An 11,661-nucleotide genomic window follows, 5' to 3' on the forward strand; every position below is an offset into this window, starting at 1 on the left:
ACAGTGCTGGCTCTTCAGCTTGGAAACGGAGATGAGCACTGCCCCCTAGAGTCGCATTCGACTGGCTTTTGAGCAAGGGAAACCTTTACCTTTTACCGAGCAGTAGAAAACAGCAAGAGTCCAGGAGCACCTGAAAGACTAACAACATTTGTGGCAGGGGATGAGTTTTGGTGAGCCACTGCTCACTTCTTCAGATACAGCTAGAAGAAGTGAGCCGTGACTCATGAAAGCTCCGACCCTGCCACAAATGTTGTTAGTCTTTCAGGTGCTACCGGACTCTTGCTCCTCTCTCCCAAGTGTCTCCGTAGGATGCATTTTTCTTAAACACATCAAGGGGCCTGTCTTACAGTTCTAGCAGGGGTCCGTGCAGGGGGCCCAGTTCTGTAGGGACAGCTCCCTGTGAACCTGTCTGGGTGTCCCGAAAGAACCAGATGCTGGGCCAGCTCCCTTGAACTTTTAGCTCAGGTTCAAGGTGGGAAGGCACCTTGACATCATCAGGAACAACATCAGGAATCAGGCTGTTGTTGGGGAAGAAAGAGGACAGCCGCAATGAAGCACGGCTTGGTAGCAGAGCAGCAAAGAGCCAGTGAGGAGGAAGAAGAAGAGAAGAAGAGATTGGATTTATACCCCGCCCTTCACTACCCAAGGGAGTCTCAGAGCGGCTTACAAACTCCTTTCCCTTCCCCTCCCCACAACAGACACCCTGTGAGGTAGGTGGGGCTGAGAGAGCTCTTACAGAAACTGCTCTTTTTCAAGAACAGCTGTGCCAGAGCTACGGCTTGCCCAAGGTCATCCAGCAGGTGCATGTGGAGGAGTGGGGAATCAAACCCGGTTCTCCCAGATTAGAGTCAGCGCACTTAGCCACTACACCAAACTGGCTCCTGGACCCGGACCACAAAGGAAGACCACCCTAATGCACACTGGGTTGGAGCTCTTGTGCTGCTTCCGTGTGGTCTGTCGGGGGCCTGGAATAAGGACTGGTAGGCAGGTAGCTTTAGTATGATAGATAGGTAGCTCACAAGGATTGCAGGCCTTTACAGCTTTCGGAAGTCCAAAATTCCGAGCAAACCTGTTGGTTTCGGTTCTGGGGCTTTCTGCCAGCCATGGAGTTACAGTTCAACAGGTGTGCCCAGAAATGTCCTGTTGGAGACAGAGGGGCCCATTTGGCTGACCAGGGCCAGTTTGGTGTAGTGGTTAAGAGCGCGAACTCTAATCTGGGAGAACCAGGTTTGATTCCCCACTCCTCCACATGCAGCTGCTGGTATGACCTTGGGTCAGTCACAAGTTCTCTCAGAGCTGTTCTCTCAAGGGAAGTCCTCCAAGGAGCTCTCTCAGCCCCACCTACCTCACAGGGTGCCTGCTGTGGGGAGGGGAAGGGAAAGGAGATTGTAAGATGCTCTGAGACTCTTTTGGGTAGTGAAGGGTATAAATACAATCTCCTCCTCCTCCTCCTCCTTCTCCTGGGTTGCCTATTATTCTAAATCGCTCCACTACAAAACCTTCCTCAATTGTTGTCTTCCTTTTTGTAAAATGTTTCCTGGGAACTACTCAAGGCAACTCACAAAAGTAAAAAAAATAACACAACGGGAAAAATCAAAAACAGCAGCATAAGAACCGTTTCAGGAGGGTAGCCGTGTTGGACTGCGATGGAAGAGCCAGATGTGATACTGATGTGATCCTGATTACGTAGTAGAAGAGCCGGGTTCGAGTCCAGTAGCACCTTCGAGACGAACAAGAGTTTAGGGGATGCGCTCTCAGGAGTCAAAGCTGCCTTTGTTGGATATCTGATGGTGGAGTTTTGACTCTCGGAAGCTTCTACCCCCTAAATCTCGTGGGTCTTTAACGTGCTGCTGGCCCCACGCCTAGCTCTTCAACAGCAAAATCAGGCTCAGTAGAAGACAACCACACCTATAAATATGTCCATCGGCATAATAGGGAGGTCATCGGGCGATCTCTGGTGCGACTCAACGACTGCAAGAATGCAACACCAACTTTTTAACTTTGTCCCCTTTGCAGGAGCTCCCCAAATCTTTCCTGCAGGATTCCCCCCCCTCAAAGAGGCCAGCGGCACCCTCCCGTCCGGGAAGTCCCCTTCACTATTGATACTTTATCCGCCTCGGCCTTTGAAGCAGTTGGCCGGGTTCTGCCGAGCCGCTGAATAATTGAAGCAGCATTTGTGGGTTTTGTGCTGAGGAGTCCGAACAGCTGTGGCGCGTTTTGATATTTATGAAGGCTGCTAAATTATGCATGGGCCAGAGCATGGAGCTCAGCGGGACACTTATTATTACCCAACTTCCAGCGACGACAAGCCCCCATTCATTTAATTCCGCTCCTACTGTGTCGTCGGGTGTGACTGGTGGCTACTGCTGGACTTAATCAGCCAAGCCGGAAGGTTTCAATTCCAGCCGGGGAGACCCGACAGACGTTTTTTAACTGCAGCTCCGTCACTTGTTAAAAGGAAAAAAAGAAGTCATATCCCTCCTCTATTTTTTGGCACTGATGCATGACATCTAGGAATCTTTTAAGAACTCCGCGGGACAACTGGATCTCGGAGAGGAAGAGCCGGGCAGAACAATGACTAAGCCGGCCACCAGCTCACCATTAGCCCGTTACAGGTTCTTAACTAAAAGGTAAAAGGTAAAGGTTCCCTTGCTCGAAAGCCAGTCGAGTCCGACTCTAGGGTTGCGGTGCTCATCTCCGTTTCAAAGCCGAAGAGCCAGCGCTGTCCGAAGGCGTTTCCGTGGTCATGTGGCCGGCATGACTAAACACCAAGGCGCACGGAACGCTGTTACCTTCCCACCAAAGTGGTCCCTATTTATCTACTTGCAATTTCTTGCTTTCGAACTGCTAGGTTGGCAGGAGCTGGAACTAGAGACGGGAGCTCACTCAGTCATGCGGCACACTCGGGTCTCGAACTGCTGAACTACCGACCTTCCACAGCCTGCAGTTCAGCGTCTTAGCCACTTGAGCCACCACAAGGGTTATGCTAATGCCATGCTGGTGTGCTTAGATATGTTATGCTTCATCATGATGGACGGCTCACTTGTATGCTACGGCATGGATTCTATGCTGCAAGAGATTGGCCATCTAATATTAAGCTACTCAGCAGGGCTGCCAAGTCCCCCGGGGGGGCGGGGGTTTGCCCGCTCAAAGGGTCCCCAACCCGCCAGCCTGGATCCAGCCAGTGGGGGGAACCCCGCCCCCAAAGTGCCCGGATCCAGCTGACATGCCCAGCGCGATGATGTCACCCAGAGGTGAAATCGCCGTGGGATGCTCTGGCATTCGGCCTGAAAACTCTATGGTTTTCAAGCTGAATGCTAGAGCATTCACTGGCAACATGCCTAGCGTGATGACGTCAGTTTTGGGTGACGTCACTGAGGCGTGTACATGAATGTCCCCCCGCCGAAAAGGGTAAGGGACCTGGCAACCCTAGTACTCAGTGTATGAGATAGAAAAGTTGGCTTCTTTGTTTTCTGGTTGCTAAGCAGTAAACACTGAACTGCCTAGTTGTGGGACCCTGGCTCGGGCATCTGACAGCATCATTCCACAACCAAAAAAGAGCTACTCACTAGCGGGGACAGGAGCCCTGCTACTAAGCCCAGCACTCAAAAGGATGCAGCATGAAATGTCCATAGCCCCTTTCCCCATAGCCCTTCTCTTTTCCATGGCAGGGAGCCCAGTCCGCAATGCAGTAAAACCAATGGACTCCCTGTATCCTTTGGCTTCATTGGCTTGTGGATCCGGCAGTGTTAGGGCTCAAGTATTGCCCTCTTCTCCCCAAACCATGTGGTAGCAACTTCACATGGCCATACACACCGGCTTCCTTGAAATGGCAGCTGAAAGCTGCAGTTTGGGGCACAGGCAGTAATGTGGAAATAATTCAGTCCTGTCCTGGAAGCTCCCACCTGTAGCTGATTGGTGACGAATGGACAAGGGTACACAGTGATTTCACACTGGCACCACAAGGGCCAGAGGACTAGGAGATCGAGCCGCTCCTCACTGGCCAGATTAATGTTGTTGCTCACGGAGACAGGCAAGAATTACTGGGAAAGCAAGTTTCCGGTGGGTATCCATGTGGGTCTGCCGCAGAAGAGAAAGATCCGAGTCCAGCAGCACCATAATGGTATGAGCTTCTGACAGTCAGAGCTAGGGAACTGGACTCGAATCTCGAAAAAGGAGTTTTGTGGTTTGTGTTTAGGAAAACTCCAGTTGTTAGAGATGATAAAGAATGAACTAAATTGGCCAGATCATAGGCTCTGGTGATCCCGACAGAAAAAGGCCGGTGGAACTGGAAGAAGGAGGAGGAGGAGATTGGATTTATACCCTGCCCTTCACTCCCCGAAGGAGTCTCAGAGTGGCTTACAATCTCCTTTCCCTCCCCCTCCCCACAACAGACACCCTGTGAGGTAGGTGGGGCTGAGAGAGCTCTTTCGAGAACCGCCCTTGAGAGAACTTGTGACTGACCCAAGGCCACACAGCTGGCTGCATGTAGAAGAGTGGGGAAGTGGCTTGGCCAACCCTCGGTCTAATCTGAGCATCCTGAGGATGAGTTTTGGAATGGGCAGGACTTGCTGCCTGTCCAGCATTTGCTGCGGGTGGAACATGGCAGGCAGGTCAGCAGAGCCGTTCCCCTCCCACCCTCCCAAAAAAGCAGCAGGAAATGTTGGTCCAGCGGGAGATGTGGGGCAAGAGCCAAAGAGTTCAAGAGGGCTCCAGATTCACTAGTCAATGGTGGTGATGGCGAGGGGCTGGGGCTCAGGGGAAGAACCTCCGCTTTGCATGCAGAGAGTCCCAGCTTCAATCCCCAGCACCTCCCATTAAAAGGACCAGGAAGTAGGTGATAGGAAAGACCTCTGCCCAAGATCCGGAAAAGCTGTTGCCTGTCAGAGTAGACAATACTGACCTGGGAACACCAACAGCTGGGTGAGTGGGTGTCAATGTGGCAAATGAGGTCAACAAGGGCAAGGGCAAAGTAATGCATATTGGAGCCAAAAATCCTGACCAGTGTTCCCTCTAAGCTGAGTTAGTGTGAGCTAGCTCACAGCTTTTTAGCCTCCGACTCACATTTTTGCCTTAGCTCAGGAAGGATGGCTCCAGAGCACACTCATTTATGCAGGAGCCAAATCGCTCGCTCACAACTTTAATGCAAGTAGTTCACAAAGTAGATTTTTTGCTCACAGGACTCCACAGCTTAGAGGGAACCTTGACTGACTATAAATACACATTGATGGGGTCCAAACTGGCGTAGTCTGACCAAGAGAGAGATCTTGGAGTTGTAGTAGATAACTCACTGAAAATGTTGATTCAGTGTGCGATGGCCATAAAGAAAAGACAAATGCTATACTAGGTGGTATTAGGAAGGGGATTGAAAACAACCCAGCCAGTATCATAATGCCCCTGTATAAATCAATGGTGCGCCCTCGTTTGGAATATTGTGAACAGTTCTGGTCACCGCACTTCAAAAAAGATATTATAGCATTAGAAAAGGTGCAGAAAAGGGCAACTAAAATGATTAACAGGATGGAACACTTTCCCAATGAAGAAAGGTTAAAGAGGTTAGGGTTCTTTAGTTAGAAATGACAATGGAGGGGTGACATGATCGAGGTTTATAAAACTATGCATGGAATAGAGAAGGTAGAGGAAGAAGTACTTTTCTCCCTTTCTCGCAGTACAAGAACTTGTGGGCACTCAATGAAATTAATGAGCAGTAGGTTTGGAAAAGATAAAAGGAAGTCGTTCTTCACCCAAAGAGTAATTAACATGTGGAATTCACTACCGCAGGAGGTGGTGACAGCTACATGCATGAACAGTTTCAAGGGGGAGTTAGATAAACATCTGGAGCAGAGGTCCATCAGTGGCTATTAGCCAGAAAGTATAGATGGAACCAATTGAGCAAACTCCGGAGGACGGCAGAAGACAGGAGGGCCTGGCATGATGTGGTCCATTGGGTTGTGAAGAGTTGGACTCAACTGTGTGACTGAATAACAACAAAAATAGATGGAACACCATGTCTGGTGCAGTGACGCTCTGTATTCTTGATGCTTGGTGGGGCAACAGTTGGGAGGACTTCTGGAGTTCTGGCCCTGCTGGTGGACCTCCTGATGACACCTAGGTTTTGGCCACTGCGTGACACAAAGTGTTGGACTGGATGGGCCATTGGTCTGATCCAACATGGCTTCTCTTATGTTCTTAAGAGCAGAGGTCCATGAGTGGCTGTTAGCCACAAGGTATAGATGGAACACTCTGTCTGGGGCAGTGATGCTCTGTATTCTTGGTGCTTGTGGGGGAACATAATTTCTTTATGGAGGGATGCATAGTGAAATATCTGATGTCCAGAAAATGGAGAGTTAGGATGGAGCATTGGACCAGGGAGTGGGGTTGCCAACACCCAGGTGCCGCCTGGAGATCTCCTGCTATTACAACTGATCACCAGATGACAGAGATCAGCTCCCCTGGAGAAAATGCTTTGACGGGTGGACTCTATGGCATTATACGGCAATGAGGTCTCTTCCCTCCTCACCCCCCCCTTCCCCAGGCTCCACCCCCAAAAAAAAATCTCCAGGAATTTCCCAGCACAGGATTGGCAACCCTACCTGAGAGTCCTGGAAAGGAGATTGCAAGTTGCTAATAGACTCCTTCGGGTAGTGAAGAGTGGCGTGGAAATCCAATCTCTTCTTCTCTTCTTCTTCATCTGTGGAGATACAATGAAAGAGCCATGACCACTCCCACCCACCCACCCACCAGCTGCTAAAAAGAAAGGCAGGGAAAATGTGGAGAGATGAGATGAAGGTACAGGTTGAACCAAAACAGCCCACTGTTGTTTCCCACTGCTTTCGATTGGGATGATTAATTTGTAACTAGCAGCTGAGCGGTCCGGATTTTGTTCTGAGGACAGCAGGCAGTAAAACATACCTTGACACTAAACAATAGGCAACACACACATCCCCGCTGTTTCTTTCAATTTAGCCACAACAGCAACGAAATTAGAATCAGAATAACAGGAGCCTGGCTCGCAGAAGGGGGGGAGAGGAAACCTATCCAAGGGGGCAGGTTACAATTACGGTATGAATGAAACGAAGAAGTCACCTCACAACATCGAGCTAATGAAATTATCGGAGGGGCCCGCGGCTAGCTAATGAAACTGCCTGCTTAGCATGCATTATCCGCCCAGCAATGCAAATCCCAAATTGGTTGCATTACCTCAAACATACTCAGATTGTACTGGTGATAGGAGAGTTGGATTTCACAGCACATGAGGCGAGGCAGGTGAAGGCGAAAGGCTCTTCCGCCGACTCCGGGGAATAAGCTTGGCCACAAGGGAGGTTCCAGCCAACCCACCACAGTGAGGTTACGACGGTCACCCCGAGATGATCTGCGCATGTCCCGGGCTCAGGGGGGCCAGCTCCAGGTTGGGGAATAACTAGAGGTTTGGGGGTGGAGCCTGAGGAGGGTGGGGTTTGGGGAGGGGAGGGGCTTCAGTGGGGTATAAGGCCATAGAGTCCACCTACCCAAGCGGCCCTTTTCTCCACCTGGTGGCTGGAGATCTCCTAGGATTGTGACAGAGATCACCTGGAGACTAGCAGCCCTACCCAAGCTTGCAGACTAGTTTGGTGTCGTGGTCAGGAGCACGGGCTCTGATCTGGGAGAACCGGGTTTGATTCCCCACTCCTCCACATGCAGCGTCTGGGTGACCTTGGGTCAGTCACAAGTTCTCTCAGGGCTGTTTTCTCAAAAGCAGTTCTGGAAAGAGCTCTCTCAGCCCCACCTACCTCACAGGGGAAGGGGAAGGAGATTGTGAGCTGCTCTGAGACTCCGAGTGAAGGGCGGGGGTATAAATCCAATCTCCTCCTCTTCCTCCTCTTCTTCAGAATCAAAGTAGCAGCCAGTCAAGCAATGCTCTCAAACAAAGGCCAAATGTACCACCAAGTTGTGACGTGCTCTTTCCTGTGCCACATGGGGGCTGGGATGTGGGAGACCCAGGTTCAAATCCCCACTTGTGCCATGGAAGCCTGCTGGGCGACTGTGGGCCACTCACAAGAACTCAGCCTCACCTACCTCACAGGGGTGATGTGAGGATAAAACAGAGGAGACCCATGTAAGGCTGCTTTGGGTCCCCATTGGGGTGACAGGCGGCATAGACATTAAAACAAACAAATACATCTGAACCTTTCGCTTATTCTTTCATCACCCCAGCTGAGATTTAAAAAACAAAAAACCAGAAGCAGTTGATGTTGCCTGTGACTCTTTATGGGAAATGACACCAGCTTTTTATACCTTATAGATATATTTCTACCTTGCTTTTCTCTCTTCAGGGGACCCAAATCTGCTCGCAATATCTTTGTAAATAAATACAGAAATCCCCTCCCCACTCCTCAGTTTTACCTGCACAACAACAACCCTGCGAGGCAGGTGAGGCTGAGCGCATGTGAACTGCAGAGTGGGAAGGTCGGCTATGGAGGGCAGAGGTTCGGTGCATCGACACATTTAATGCTTCGGGATTATTCTAGGGAGAGAAAACTCAGTGACACAAGCAGAGCTTTCTCTCTCCAGTGCCCCATCTCGCTCCACACTTCCCTCTGAGATGCAAAAGGCGCTTTGCAAAAAACGAGTGTGAAGACAAACTGCAGACCCCGCAAGCTGAGTGGCCATTTGTAAAGCTGGCAACCCACCCAGCGCAAATCCAGTCGTAAAACTCGCTCAGAGTCCCAAGTCTAAATGTAGATGCAGGTGGGTAGCCATGTTGATCTGAAACAGCAGAGAAAAGTTTGAGTCCAGTGGCACCTTTAAGACCAACAGAATTTTATTCAGGGTATTAGCTTTGGTGTGCAAGCACACTTCTTCGGATACAGAGAAACAGAATTTCCTCAGCCATTACATATAGGAAGAGGGGGGTTAGTTGCCAGGAAGGGCTAGTTAGAATAAAGATGCATAAGTAAGTGGGCAAGTATAGCTGAGATTGGGTCAAGGCAGTTGTCAAGATCTGTGAATGGCAGTAAATTAGCACACAAATACAAGAGTTTTGTATTTGTACAATACCCGTCTCTAGTTCCAGCTCCTGCCAACCTAGCAGTTTGAAAGCAAGAAATTGCAAGTAGATAAATAGGTACCACTTCGGTGGGAAGGTAACAGCGTTCCGTGCGCCTTGGTGTTTAGTCATGCCGGCCACATGACCACGGAAATGTCTTTGGACAGCGCTGGCTCTTCGGCTTTGAAGCGGAGATGAGCCCCGCAACCCTAGAGTCGGATTCGACTGGCTTTCGAGCAAGGGAACCTTTACCTTTTTACAAGAGTTAACAAACAGATGTGAGAAATCAGAACGAAGTTTTGAGTCCCAGGGGCACCTTTAAGTCTAAATGTAGGCATTGCTCCCTCTAGTGGCAACAGGCAGGCCATCCTCAGTTTCCTTAGTATGTTGACTTGGGCAAACATGAAGCAGAGGATCGGAAATACCTTTCATTGCAACTCAACCCAGTTCAAGGCGAAACCTGCCTTCTTTAAGGAAAAGTGGGTAAGTGACCTACATTATCAGAATGTATAACCACTAGGTAAACTGGAGGTGGAAAGATGTTCGGAGGTGGCTTGTCATTGCCTGCCTCTGCATCACACCACCGATATTCTTTGGTGGTCCAAATCCCCACTCTCCGACGGAGCTTGCTGGATAACCTTGGGCAGGAAAAGCTTAACTCCCTCCTGGGGTGTTATAGCGAAGATAAAACAGAGGAGTAGAGGATGATTTCTTTATTCACAAAGATATTGGAAGCAGATTTGGGTCCCCTGTAGAGAGGAGAGTCGGGTGTAAAGATCTAAGTAAAATAAAGGAGGTTTTCCTCAACGTTCAGCAAACCAGTACAGGTAGCCAACTTACCCGGTGGTTATATATCCACTCGGATGACAGGCTGATGAAATTGTCAGCTGTAGTCACCCAGTGTGGGGCAAACAAGCTCTGATTCTGGCCTGGGGGTGCTCAGACGAACCACCCAAGGATCGTGCAAACTTCCCGTTCAATTTAAGTACCCTGGAAAACCAGAAAAATCGAACCCCCCCCCTTGCTGGCATGCTAGAATTGCCTATACACAAGGAAGTGCATGAGTAAGTTAAGAGCTGGCACTGTGGAGAAGAGCAGATGGCAGGATTCCTCTGTGCAAGACACAGAATGGCTTCCCGCCCCACCGTGGCACGTGGAAAATCTGTAGCGTCTCTGGCAAAACACATGTGGGCATCTCCACCTGATTCGAAGAAGGGGAAAAAGGATCAGTGTGAGAATCACCACCCATAGCCAAATGTCTGCACATGAGAGGGAAACGGAGCATGCTATTCATCTGTATGTTTTAAAAGCTGTCACACAAAAATTAATTAAACCCTAAATGCTCTAGTACATTCTCACGCTGCTAGCTTATTCTGTGCCAGTCTCTATGATATTGGAACATAGGCATGATCCAGCCAACCACTGGGACCTAAAAGGGCTTAATGTTTCCATATTTATTGTGATTTTTATGCATAGGACGTATATTTTAAGAGCCTCACACTTACCCTGTTAGAAAGGTAGAGAAGCTGTGGCACAAGAGACCTGTGGCACAATTTTGCAATCCTTTGCCATTTGGCATCATTTCCAGTTTTGTCACCCAAAGAAATGTTGAAATAGCACACTCAGATTTAGAATCTGGCTGAAACTTTTAGGCCGGCTATATCTGCAGAACAAAGCATGCCTTTGCACATTAGCCTTCAATACTGTCAGATCACATGAACCTTCAAAAGGTAGTTGACATACTAAATCGGAAAGCACAGCACATGAGACGCCGAGCAGGTATCAGCATCAGCCTGTGCCCAGTATTATTTGGGAGCAAGACCTCAGTCTGACACGAGATGGCAGCAAAGGACAACATTGTGGGTGAGAGATGGCTGCTCCCAGACCCTTCGGACAGGGAGAAAAATTTCTGGATGTTCAAACTCTCCCGAGTCCTACCGTGGGTCACAAGAAAGCCCAAAAGCAAACAGGGGGTGCTGAGCGGTTGTTTGGGACCTTCCTGCTAGCTGGGCTGAGATTGTAGGAAATACTGGAGAAAGCTGACCCGTCCACACATCTCTCTCATTCCCCACCGGGGCAGCTTCCTGCAGCCCAGCTAAGACCAGTTGCAAGAAAGTTGGTCCCCATCTTCTTTGGAGTTTTAACTTATGGTGGGCTGGGGCTGAATGGGAGGCAGCAGCAGAGAGAGGCCAGGGCTCTTCTGCTCAAACAGAGCTACAACGTTGGTATGTTCCTTTAAGCCACACCGCACCAGGTTCTCTAGGAAAAGACTGATCCACCTGCAGAGGATGTATTGCGCTTGTGTGAAGTGTGAAGGACAAGTCACCTCCGACTTAGGGCAACCTTATGAATGAATGTTTCCCCCAAACATCCCGTTGTTCACAGCCTTGCTCAGGTATTGCAGACGGAGGACCGTGGCTGGCTGGCTTGATGGAGTCAATCCATTTCAGGTTGGGTCCTTTTTCCTGCTGCTTTCAGTTTCTCCTACCCTTATTGTCTTTTCCAGTGACATCTTCTCATGTCTGATCGCCTCATAAGAACATTGTTGTAAGAATTTTGGATGTGTGGGTGTGTGTTTAACCCTGTCACCCACACTCCCCCCTCCTTCCCTCAGTTCGTGTGTCTCCTGTGTTGCC

This window comes from Gekko japonicus, unplaced genomic scaffold (assembly GCF_001447785.1).
Source record: "Gekko japonicus isolate JY-2015 unplaced genomic scaffold, Gekko_japonicus_V1.1 scaffold105, whole genome shotgun sequence".
Classification (NCBI taxonomy): Eukaryota; Metazoa; Chordata; class Lepidosauria; order Squamata; family Gekkonidae; genus Gekko; species Gekko japonicus.